Genomic DNA, 10,778 nt, shown 5'->3' with positions numbered 1-10,778 from the left:
AATATAGAGCTTCTTTTCAATAATCATCAAATCAGATCATAACTTAGTGATTTTCCCTCATTCGGCACGAACATAGCATGATTTTAGGTGCGTGCCAGAGTTCGAGACGACTCGAGTAAGTTTCAGAGTCGGCTCGTAAGGGGGAGTCGACTCGCACATTTACGGGAGTCGACTCGAGATCGATGGCAGCAGAGGGGGAGTCGACTCGAGGTCAATAGGCGCATAAGGAGAGTCGACTCGCGCATATTTTGGAGTCGACTCGAGGTCGAGTCGACTCGCGACTCAGTGGAGTCGACTCGCAGTCGGGATCCGATTTTTTAACCCTAACTTCATCGTTTACTCAACACTTCTATTCACCGCCGCCACTGTTCACAAGCCCTAGAGCCGACTCCTAGAGCGTCTCCGGCCGACCTTAAGGTTTTTCCCGTCCATCTTCCTCGCTTCTTTAGGTTCCTTCCTCTTCCCTAGGTCAAAATGCCTCGTAAAGCCGTTGTCCGGAAGAGACCCCAACCCGCGACCGGTGCCGAGCGGCGTTCCAAGGCTCGGAACGATCCTGCGAGGCCACAACCTCCGGCTCGTTCCCCGCCGAGGGAGGTTCCCTCGAGGCCGTGCGCCGGAAAGGCGGTCTCCACCGGGAGATACGTCGATTTCGACTATCTCTCCCGGGAGGGCTTTACTATAGGAGAGAGACTGCGGGCCCAGGGCTTAGAGTATTTTTGTTCCCTAGATCTCCCCACATACCCTAGCCTAGTTAGGGAGTTCTACGGTACTGTACATAGGGGCGATGGGGGTATCGAGGGCATGGTAGCCGGTGTCCCATTGTTCATTTCGGAGGATATCATTGCTCAGGTCCTCCATCTTCCACAAGTAGGGGTGGCTCCCACACACCCCGAGGATAGGACTGAGGCCCTTACGGCCATTATAGGACATCCACCTCAGTCCCCCTTAGATGAGGTGTCCGCTAGCTCACTTTCAGTTGAGATGCGGCTCCTCTTGAGTATCATCTCTAGGTCCCTCTTCCCGAAGACTGGCCGCTTCGATTTTGTATCTGAGAGAGACCTAGCTCTTATGTTCTACATCCTCCAGGACACCCCAATCAACTTTCCCAAGATGATGTATAGATATCTATATGAGCCACTAGATAGACCTAGGCTCACCCTCCCCTATGGCATGATGTTCACTCTTCTGTTTAGGGAGGCCGAGATTCCCATTCCTGAGGGGGAACCCTCTCGCGCATTGCGATGGACAGATCGCATGCGTCCGGGAACCCTACACAGGATGGGGTTTCGGAAGGTCGAGGGAACCTGGGTTAGGAAATCATCCACCTCCACACATACCACCAGACATTCCCCCAGTCCTGACCCAGACTCAGACTATCCTACCTTTCCCTCCACTTCTGCTCCCACCACCTCAGCCGGACCCTCCTCCTCAGCTCCACCTACTCAGCCCATGGAGGTCCGGATCGCTCCTGAGCAGCTCCGGGAGTTGCGGCAGGAGATAGTTAGAGATCTCCGGGACGACCTACTTAGGGAGCTCCGGGGTTCAGTGCCTGCTCCTTCTCCTGCACCTTCTTCAGCGTTGGTCCCTTCCCTGTCCGCCGTGGCTGAGATGACGGCCCATGTGCGGGAAGAGATCGACAATGTAAGGTTCCTGATCCAAGCCCAGTTCCACAGCATGAGCGAAGTCACGAGCACTACTCGGAAGATGCGCGATAACGTCCGACAGGATATGGGCACCACTACCCAGGGGGCAGAGCGCTTGGCGAATGTACTGATCACCAAGTTGGACACACTGCAGGAGACCCTGACCGAGCTCTCCACCACACACAGCAGGGCCACTTCAGCCATTATCTCCCAGCTTGGGAATGTCACAGACGGGGTCACTCTCCTCATGGAACAGAACAGATTGAGAGGAGGAGCCACATCCTCGAGAGGAGGAGCCACATCCTCGAGGAGACCCTAGCTGCTTTTGTTTTATTTTGACATGTATCTTTTGCTTTACTTATTGTATTCACAAATGTATTTATATATACATCAATACAATGAGTAGACATATTCATTTCAATACTGTGCCAATTGATCTCTGCTTGCTTGTGTGTTCTATTCACTTCCTTTTTGATACGATGACAAAATGGGGGAGAAATATGTAATAGATATGTAAAAGGAATAAATGAAAATCAATAAAAAAAAAATTTTAAAACACACAATAATTTGTTCTTAGTGGATTTGATACCTCGAGGCTCATTATCTCTCTATTGGGGCTCCTAATGGAGTAATCTCCATAATCTATTCAAGGAATATTCGGAGATTAGTTGAATCCTACTCAAGAACAAATTGACAGATTTTCCCTCTAAGAACCAAATACTTAAGTTCAAAAACTTCAATGCATTAAAAGGAAATTCAAAGAATCAAAACAAAGTAGAATGCATATGTTGAGGGAGAGAATCTGAATTTTTAAAGCTAAATCATTAAATATATATAAGCCAAATAATTGATTGCATGATATGAAGGCTTATATAATTCCAAATGAAAGGAGGAGCTTTAACTCCAAAATTTATTGTTTCACGCCTTTCAAGCTTGGATAAATTAAATAACCAGACACTTGAATTCATTTATAGATCTTATTTTCTTGTTTACTGAGCAATTCACTTTACATATACTCAATATTTTGTCATCATCAAAAAGGGGGAGATTGTGGAGTGATTGATTAAAACCCTATTTGATTTTGATGAGCTCAAAGCATTTGAGTATATCTTTTGTTTACTAATGAATTCAATTGAGTGTTTCAGTGAAAATCTTGTCTAAGTATTTCTAGATTTGGTTCAAGATATTTTTGATAAGTTAAGAAGTCAGTTTGAGCCAAAGTCTGAGACTCGAGTCGACTCCAGAATAGTACGAGTCGACTCCAAGCGTATCAGAATCCCTGGCACGGGCTCGAGTCGACTCCGGATCATTACGAGTCGACTCCGACTGAGAACAGACAGACGAACAGAAAGACTCAACTCAAAACCTGTCAGCGAGTCGACTCCTGAAGTGCGCGAGTCGACTCCAATGCTTACAGAGTCGACTCTGGAGTAGTATGAGTCGACTCCAAGGAGTTACAGACAGAAAAGTCAGAGAGCGATTTTCGACCCTGAGATTCGAGTCGACTCCTGTGGAACGCGAGTCGACTCCGATGGTTGGCAGGTCGACTCCAAAGAAAGCGAGAGTCGACTCTCAGTGGTACACAAGGCAAAAGTCAGAGAGCAGTTTTCGGACTCTGAGATCCGAGTCGACTCCTGCAATGCGCGAGTCGACTCCGAGACAGCGCGACCCCAAAAAGACAGAAGACCGAATTATTGTCTCTGAGAGCCGAGTCGACTCCCAGACAGCTCGAGTCGACTCCAAGGCAGCGCTACATCAAAAAGGCAGAAGGCTGTGTTTCGGAAACTGAGAGCCGAGTCGACTCCGGAACAGTCCGAGTCGACTCCAAGACTGGATGAGCCAAAAGACGGAAGATCGGAAGTTCGGGCTCTGAGCGCTGAGTCGACTCCCAGGATTGTCGAGTCGACTCGAGTGGGCCAAGTTGAAAAATTAGCTCCATGGACTTCATGGGATGAGCCGACTCCGAAAATGGCAAGTCAGCTCCAGAAGTTGGCGAGTCGACTCCGGGTTAAGTCGAGTCGACTTCCAGTCGCGGAGGTCACTTTAATTCAAATCCGGAACAGTTGCCGAGCCGACTCCAGAAAAGCATGAGTCGACTCCCTCTACAGCCGAGTCGACTCCAGATCGCGCGAGTCGACTCCGACCCCAACGGACATATTGTCAGGATGTGCAGAGTGTGCAGAACGGGCAGAAAAAGGTGTCTAACGGCTAGTTTCCGTGGGGGATGGCTTAAATAGCCACAGAGGACTGTAGCAAGGTAGAGAAGCACTATTCCACTCAAAGAAATCAAGCATCCTATCTCTGCCAACTGGTTTTCAACAGAAAAGAAGGAAGAGCGCCATTAACTCCATCCAGCTACCTCTTCCCAGTATTTAAAGAAGTCTCCTCCTGCCTTCAAGTCGACCAGACATTCAAGAGGAGACTCACAGTTCAAAAAGCCCTACTCTACTCCAACTCAAACGTGTTTGAGGGCTCTTAACTTCTCTCTAGTTTATATCGCTGTATATCTGCTTTTTAGAAGCTCTATTTTTCGGTTTGTGTCTGTTCTTTCCATCTTATCTTTGCTTGATTCAATCAGGGGATTGAATCAAGAGTGCGTAGAGGTTGGTTGGTGAGCCGAGGGTAAAACCAACGTGTAAGGGTTCGATTGTGATCCCGGAAAAATAATCGGGGTGGTTCTAGTCGGTGAGCCTGAGAAAACCGACCGAGTTCGTTGTGAGCTCGTAAAACAACAAGTTGGGTTGTGAGCTTGTAAAACAACCGGCTGTAATCCGAGGGGTTATAGTGAATTCCCAAGTGAGACTTGGGGAGTGGACGTAGGAGCTAGGGTAAGCTCCGAACCACTATAAACATTGTGTTTGTGATTGCTTGTGTCTCTTTCTCTCACTCTCATTTCACTCACAGCACATAGCAACTAATTATTCATCTTGCAAAAGTACTAATCAGTCATTCACAAACGTTTCAATTGCAAAATTATTTTTAAAACCCAATTCACCCCCCCTCTTGGGTTGTCTATCTGGGCAACAATTAGGATTTGGAGGAATTAAATTGGGTGCACTTAGTCCTATTTTAAATAGGATTGGACCTAGAACTAGTCCTAACCCAATTCCCACTTAATTTGATTAAGTGGGGCTAACCAAATGGGAGAAGAGGGAGGGGCCTACACCCCTCCCTTGGCTGGTGGCGTGAAGGAAAAAGGAGGGGCCACCCCCCTCCTAATTTGAATTCACAAAGGGATAAAAATGAGCTCCTAAAATTTAGGAGCTCATCTCTATCCATACACCATAAAAGAGGGGTTCAAAGGGGCTACGAATTTTTCATAGTTTTTCTTGTTATTTTTGGCAGCAAGGAACCATCTCCCATTCCTCCATTCAGCCACAAGAGCAAGGGAAGAAATAAAGGTGGCGTCATCTCCTTTCTCTTCTTCTTTTGGTTCTAGTGTAAGGGAAAGTAAAAGGCTGCGAAGAGCCTTTGTTTCTTCTTCGTTGGCATTTCCTTCTTCTTCCTCCTCTCAAGGCAATCAAAGGTTGATTCAAAGGAGAGGACTTCAACCATCAATAGCCTTCTCTGCAAGGGAGCTAGCACTCCGGGGAGATCCAAAGGCTTCGATTGACTCATTACTTCGTGTGGATACCTGTAGAGGCCGGACGCGTGTGCGGCTTCCACTGAACCTAGATCAAATACCACGTAAATCAGATTTGCAGAGACCATCTACCCGCACAAGGTGAAGATCTGATCTTCTTAATAATTTTAAAATGGTTTAAAATAATTTAATTCTAATCTATCTATAAACGAATGGTTTTAAAATACGTTCATGCGATGAACGGATCCCGCATATGTTTTTCCGCTGCAATCTGAAAATTATTTCAAAATTTTCATGGCATATGTGGGATGCTAACAGTGGTATCAGAGCCATGGTTATGTAGATTAAGATTAGAATTAAATTTTTCAAGGCATTTTAGATATGAAATTTAAGGGATTATGCTTGCTGAAATTTATGTATGCAGAATTTTCAGTTTGCTGATTTTTCTGCATACTAATTATTGGATGCTTAGATTAATGATTGTAATGCTTTGATAATGTGATTACAATTATTTAGAATCAAATCTTGCATAATCAGCAAGTCATGAGATGAAATAATCAATTAAATTACAGATCTGAAAATAATTTTTATGCATGTGATGCGTATGGTGATGATCATGGATGGACCCTTTGAATGTGCTGAAATGTTCTGCGATGTTCTATGATGCATCTAATTTTAATTTTTCAGATGCCTACGTGCATTTTAAATTCATGTATTAGAGACATGCGTGTCTCATGAAAAAGGGTTGTAATTTATTATTTTATTTTTATCTAATTTTTAAAGCAATCTGGGATGTAATCTGTGATGTGTGTTGCACGTCGATGGTTGATCAATATGTACATCAACAAGCTCAACATGCGCGGATCGAGATCAAGGGTTGATTGAAGATGGATCAAGGAGTTGATCACAATTGGACCTAAGAGATCAAGATCGAGTCAAGAGTTGAAGACGATCAAACCAATTGACGTGCATGTGCTTGTAAAATGACCCCATCCTGGATCCATGATCATCACCATTATATTTATTTTTGATAAATGCTTGGATGTTTAATGCTTGTGTCTATGCGGGTAGACTTATATTTGCATGAGATGTGAATACGCGATCGAGTGAGACCTAAATCAAAACCTCCCTAATCAGTCGAAGGTGAACCAACATGAGTTAGTCATATTAGATTAATTGATCTAATTGGTGTCTAGGCAAGCCTAAAAGGTGGTTACTTAATTAGGACCTTACTCTCTGAGTAAATGAGCCTCCCACCTGCTTACCTGGCCAATTGTTCGATTACCTCTTATGAAGAACTCAAGTTGCGAACACTAAGACTTGATTATGCAATATTAAGTCCATAGGTCTTCTATCGTAGTAGAGCTGCTAAGGTCTTTTCGGTGTTGATTTGTCTCGGCTGGACACAGTGGGCAAGTTGCATCGGGGGACTGGACCTCTCTATTAGACATGAGATGTTGCGGGGTAAAGGTGGGGTTGGGCACCAATAACTGTTAGGTGAGGACCCAATGACGACTTTATTTCTGCGGTTATACGGTGGGTCTGACTTAACTAAGTGATGGGGCCAATAACTGTTAGGTGAGGTCTTCATGACTTAGAGACCAAGTACCACTGCAATTTGCTTGAGAAGCATTGTACAAGAGTTGTACACTCATCCATTTATATGTCACCAATAACTGTTAGGTGAGGCGGCATGTAAATCGGTGAGACCGCAGTACCCACTAGAAATCCTAGTCGCGTAGGGTTTTCGTTTCTCCATCAGGGGAGTATGAGGGATTCGAAAAAATAGTAGGAGCATATTTGTTTTAAAAGTCCCTAGAACAAATTGAGTTCAAGTACAAAGTCTAACTAGAATCTTTACTCTCTACGGATCACAATGTCAGCTTCAAACCCTTTGACCCATATCCTTGAGACCAACCGACTGACCGGAACCAACTACAAAGACTCGCTTAGAAACCTGAAAATTGTTTTGAATTGTGAGAAACTAGGGTATGTGCTCGAGAACGATATCCCTAGGTTACTAGCACGTCCTACTGATGATCAGCGTGAGACGCATCAAAAGTAGACAGATGACGATATTAGGGTCAGGTGCTACATCATGGCATCCATGACTAATGAACTTCAATGCCAGCATGAGAACATAAAGACTGCTAGGAAAATACTGGCTCACCTGCAAGAGTTGTATGGTGAGCAGAGCCGCACTACACATTTTGAAGTGTCCAAGAGGCTCTAGAAGGCAAAGATGCGCGAGGGGCAGTCTGTCCACAATCATTGTCTGACTATGATCAAGGACCTCGAAGAGCTTGAGAAGCTCGGTATGTCCATGCATAAGGAACTGCAGATAGATCTGATCCTGCAATCTCTTTTGGGCAGTTTATAGTAAACTACCATATGAATAAGATTGAATGCACTAAGACCGAATTGTTGAACATGTTGGTAACTGCTGAAGAGGCCTTGAAAGGTTCAAGGAGCTCTGTTCTAGCTGCTGAGCTGACTTCTGGTTCCAAGAGAAAGTCTACTTGGAAGAAAAAGAAGCCTGCTAAGAAGCAGAAGAAAGACAAGAAGCCTAAGAAGGAAGTTCATAAGAAAAAGGCTGATGACAAAGGAAAATGTTTTCACTGCAACGTCAATGGCCACTGAAAAAGGAACTGCCCTTCATACCTCGAGAGCCTGAAGAACAAAAAGGACACACCTTCAGAAGGTATGTTAGACTTGCTCGTGATTGAAACTAACCTTACGGTTTCTTCTACTTCTAGTTGGATTATAGATTCTGGTTCTAGTGCTCATTTGTGCACTACTATGCAGGGTCTAAAGGAAAGTAGGAGGCTGGCGGAAGGTGCAGTAACCCTTTGGGTTGGCAACGGAGCAAGAGTTGCTGCTGTAGCTGTGGGCACCTATCCTCTGCGATTACCGTCTTGATTTAGTTTATTGCTTAGAGACTGTTATTATGTTCCTGCTGCTAGCAGAAATTTGATTTCTGTTTCATGTTTATTATAGGATGGTCATGTTATGACCTTTGACAAAGACTGTTGTTCTATTTATTTCAGAAATAAATTAGTTGCACGTGGTTTCATGATTGACAGTCTCTATCACTTGCATGTTGATGTGTCAGTGAATGTGTCTGAGCAAGTAGTGAGTGCCATAGGATCTAAAAGATCCAGAGATGAGATAAACCAAAAGTATTTGTGGCACCTCAGGCTTGGCCATATTGGAGAGGACAGAATGAACAAAATGGAGAAAGATGGGCTTCTCGATCCATTGACTTCTGAGTCATATCCAGTTTGTGAGTCCTGTCTTCAAAAAAAAATGGCTAGATTACCTTTTGTAGGACATGGGGAGAGGACCACTAAAATACTTACCCTGGTACACACTGATGTGTGTAACCCATTTGATGTGTCAGCCAGGGGTCGTTATTCGTACTTCATTACCTTTACCGATGACTATTCACGATATGGGTTTGTGTATCTTATGAGATACAAATATGAGTCTTTTGAAAAGTTCAAAGAGTTCAGAAATGAAGTAGAAAAACAGACTGGAAAAACTCTTAAGGTTCTTCGATCAGATCGAGGAGGAGAATACCTTAGTGGGAAATTCCGGAACTATCTTAAGGAAAATAGCATAGTCTCACAATGGACGCCTCCGGAAACACCTCAACTCAACGGAGTGTCAGAAAGGAGGAATCGGACTCTAATGGATATAGTCCGATCCATGATGAGCTTCACTGATCTACCTATGTTTCTTTAGGGAGATACCTTATTATCCGCAATTTATTTATTGAATAGAGTTCCCTCTAAATCTGTTCCTACCACACCGTATGAGATATGGCATGGTAAGAAGCCGAGTCTTGGTCATCTCAAGATTTGGGGATGTCCGACCCACGTCAAGCGACTACAAGCGGACAAGTTAGAGCCTAGGACCATAAGTGCTCGTTTCATTGGATATCCTAAAGAGTCATTAGGATACAATTTTTACATCTCAGAGGATCACTGAGCCGACATGCCGTCTTCCTGGAAAAACAGTTTATCCTTGATAGAGGCAGTGGGAGGAAAATTGAGCTTGAAGAGAAAGTCTCTGAAAAGCAACGAGTTATGGATCCTATAGAACCTATTCACATAGAGCCAGTACACGTTGTACCTCCTCCATCTTGTAGATCTAGTAGAGTTTCCCATCCTCCCGATAGATACTTAGGTATACTAGTAGAGGATACCGAGGAAATGTTCCTCATGGGAGATAGGGAACATGTACAGGATCCCAATACCTACAACGAGGCGATATCTGATATCGATTTCGAAAAATGGCTGGAAGCCATGAAGTCAGAGATAGACTCCATGTATTCCAACCAAGTCTAGACCTTAGTAGATCCACCAGAAGGTATAGTACCTATTGGATGTAAATGGATCTACAAAAAAAAGATAGGTTCGGATGGAAAGGTAGAGACCTATAAGGCAAGGCTAGTGGCGAAAGGGTATAGTCAGCACGAAGGCATTGACTATCAGGAGACCTTTTCACCTATAGCCATGCTGAAATCCATTCGAACATTGCTTGCCATTGTAGCATTTCATGATTATGAAATATGGCAGATGGATGTGAAAACTGCTTTCCTGAATGGATATCTTGATGAAGATATCTATATGGAGCAGCCTTTGGGTTTCACTTCCAGTGATGGAGATCACAAGGTCTGTAAGCTGCAAAGGTCCATCTATGGACTAAAGCAAGCATCTCGGAGTTGGAACACTCGTTTCAATGATGCGATCAAATAGTTTGATTTCATCAAGAACGAAAAAAAACCGTGTATTTACAAAAAGGTTAGTGGGAGTGCTGTCGTATTCCTCGTACTGTACGTGGATGACATCCTCTTGATTGGGAATGATGTTCCCATGCTAACCTCGATCAAGATCTGGTTGTTAAAAGAGTTCTCCATGAAAGACCTTGGGGAAGCATCCTACATTTTGGGGATTAAGGTCTATAGAGATAGATCTAAGAGGTTGCTTGGCCTATCACGGAAGATGTACATAGAGGAGGTACTGAAGAGGTTCAGTATGGAAAACTCCAAAAGGGGTCTATTACCCCTTAGGCATGGGATTCATCTCTCCAAGAAGATGTGCCCCAACACTTCTGAAGAGATTCAACGCATGAGCAGGATTCCTTATGCTTCTGCAATAGGAAGCCTCATGTATGCCATGCTGTGTACGCGACCTGATATAGCCCTTGCTGTGAGTGTCACTAGCAGATATCAGGCGAATCCAGGCGAAGAGCACTGGACAGCTGTGAAGAACATTCTTAAATACTTACGAAGAACTAAAGATTTGTTCTTGGTCTTTGGGGGAGCATCGGAGTTAAAGGTAGAAGGATACACAGATTCAAACTTTATGACTGATATTGATGATAGAAAGTCTACATCTGGATATGTGTTCTTGTGCAATGGTGGGACGGTAAATTGGAAGAGTTCCAAACAACCGATCTTTGCTGATTCTACCATGGAAGCTGAGTATATCGCCGTCTTTGAAGCTGCAAAGGAAGCCTTCTGGTTCAAGAAGTTCATTGCAGAGCTA

Source organism: Phoenix dactylifera, chromosome 1, assembly GCF_051530095.1.
Source record: "Phoenix dactylifera cultivar Ajwa chromosome 1, Ajwa_hap1_PhDact_Kaust_v1.1, whole genome shotgun sequence".
NCBI classification, from domain to species: Eukaryota; Viridiplantae; Streptophyta; class Magnoliopsida; order Arecales; family Arecaceae; genus Phoenix; species Phoenix dactylifera.
Note: the sequence above shows the minus strand (reverse complement) of the source record.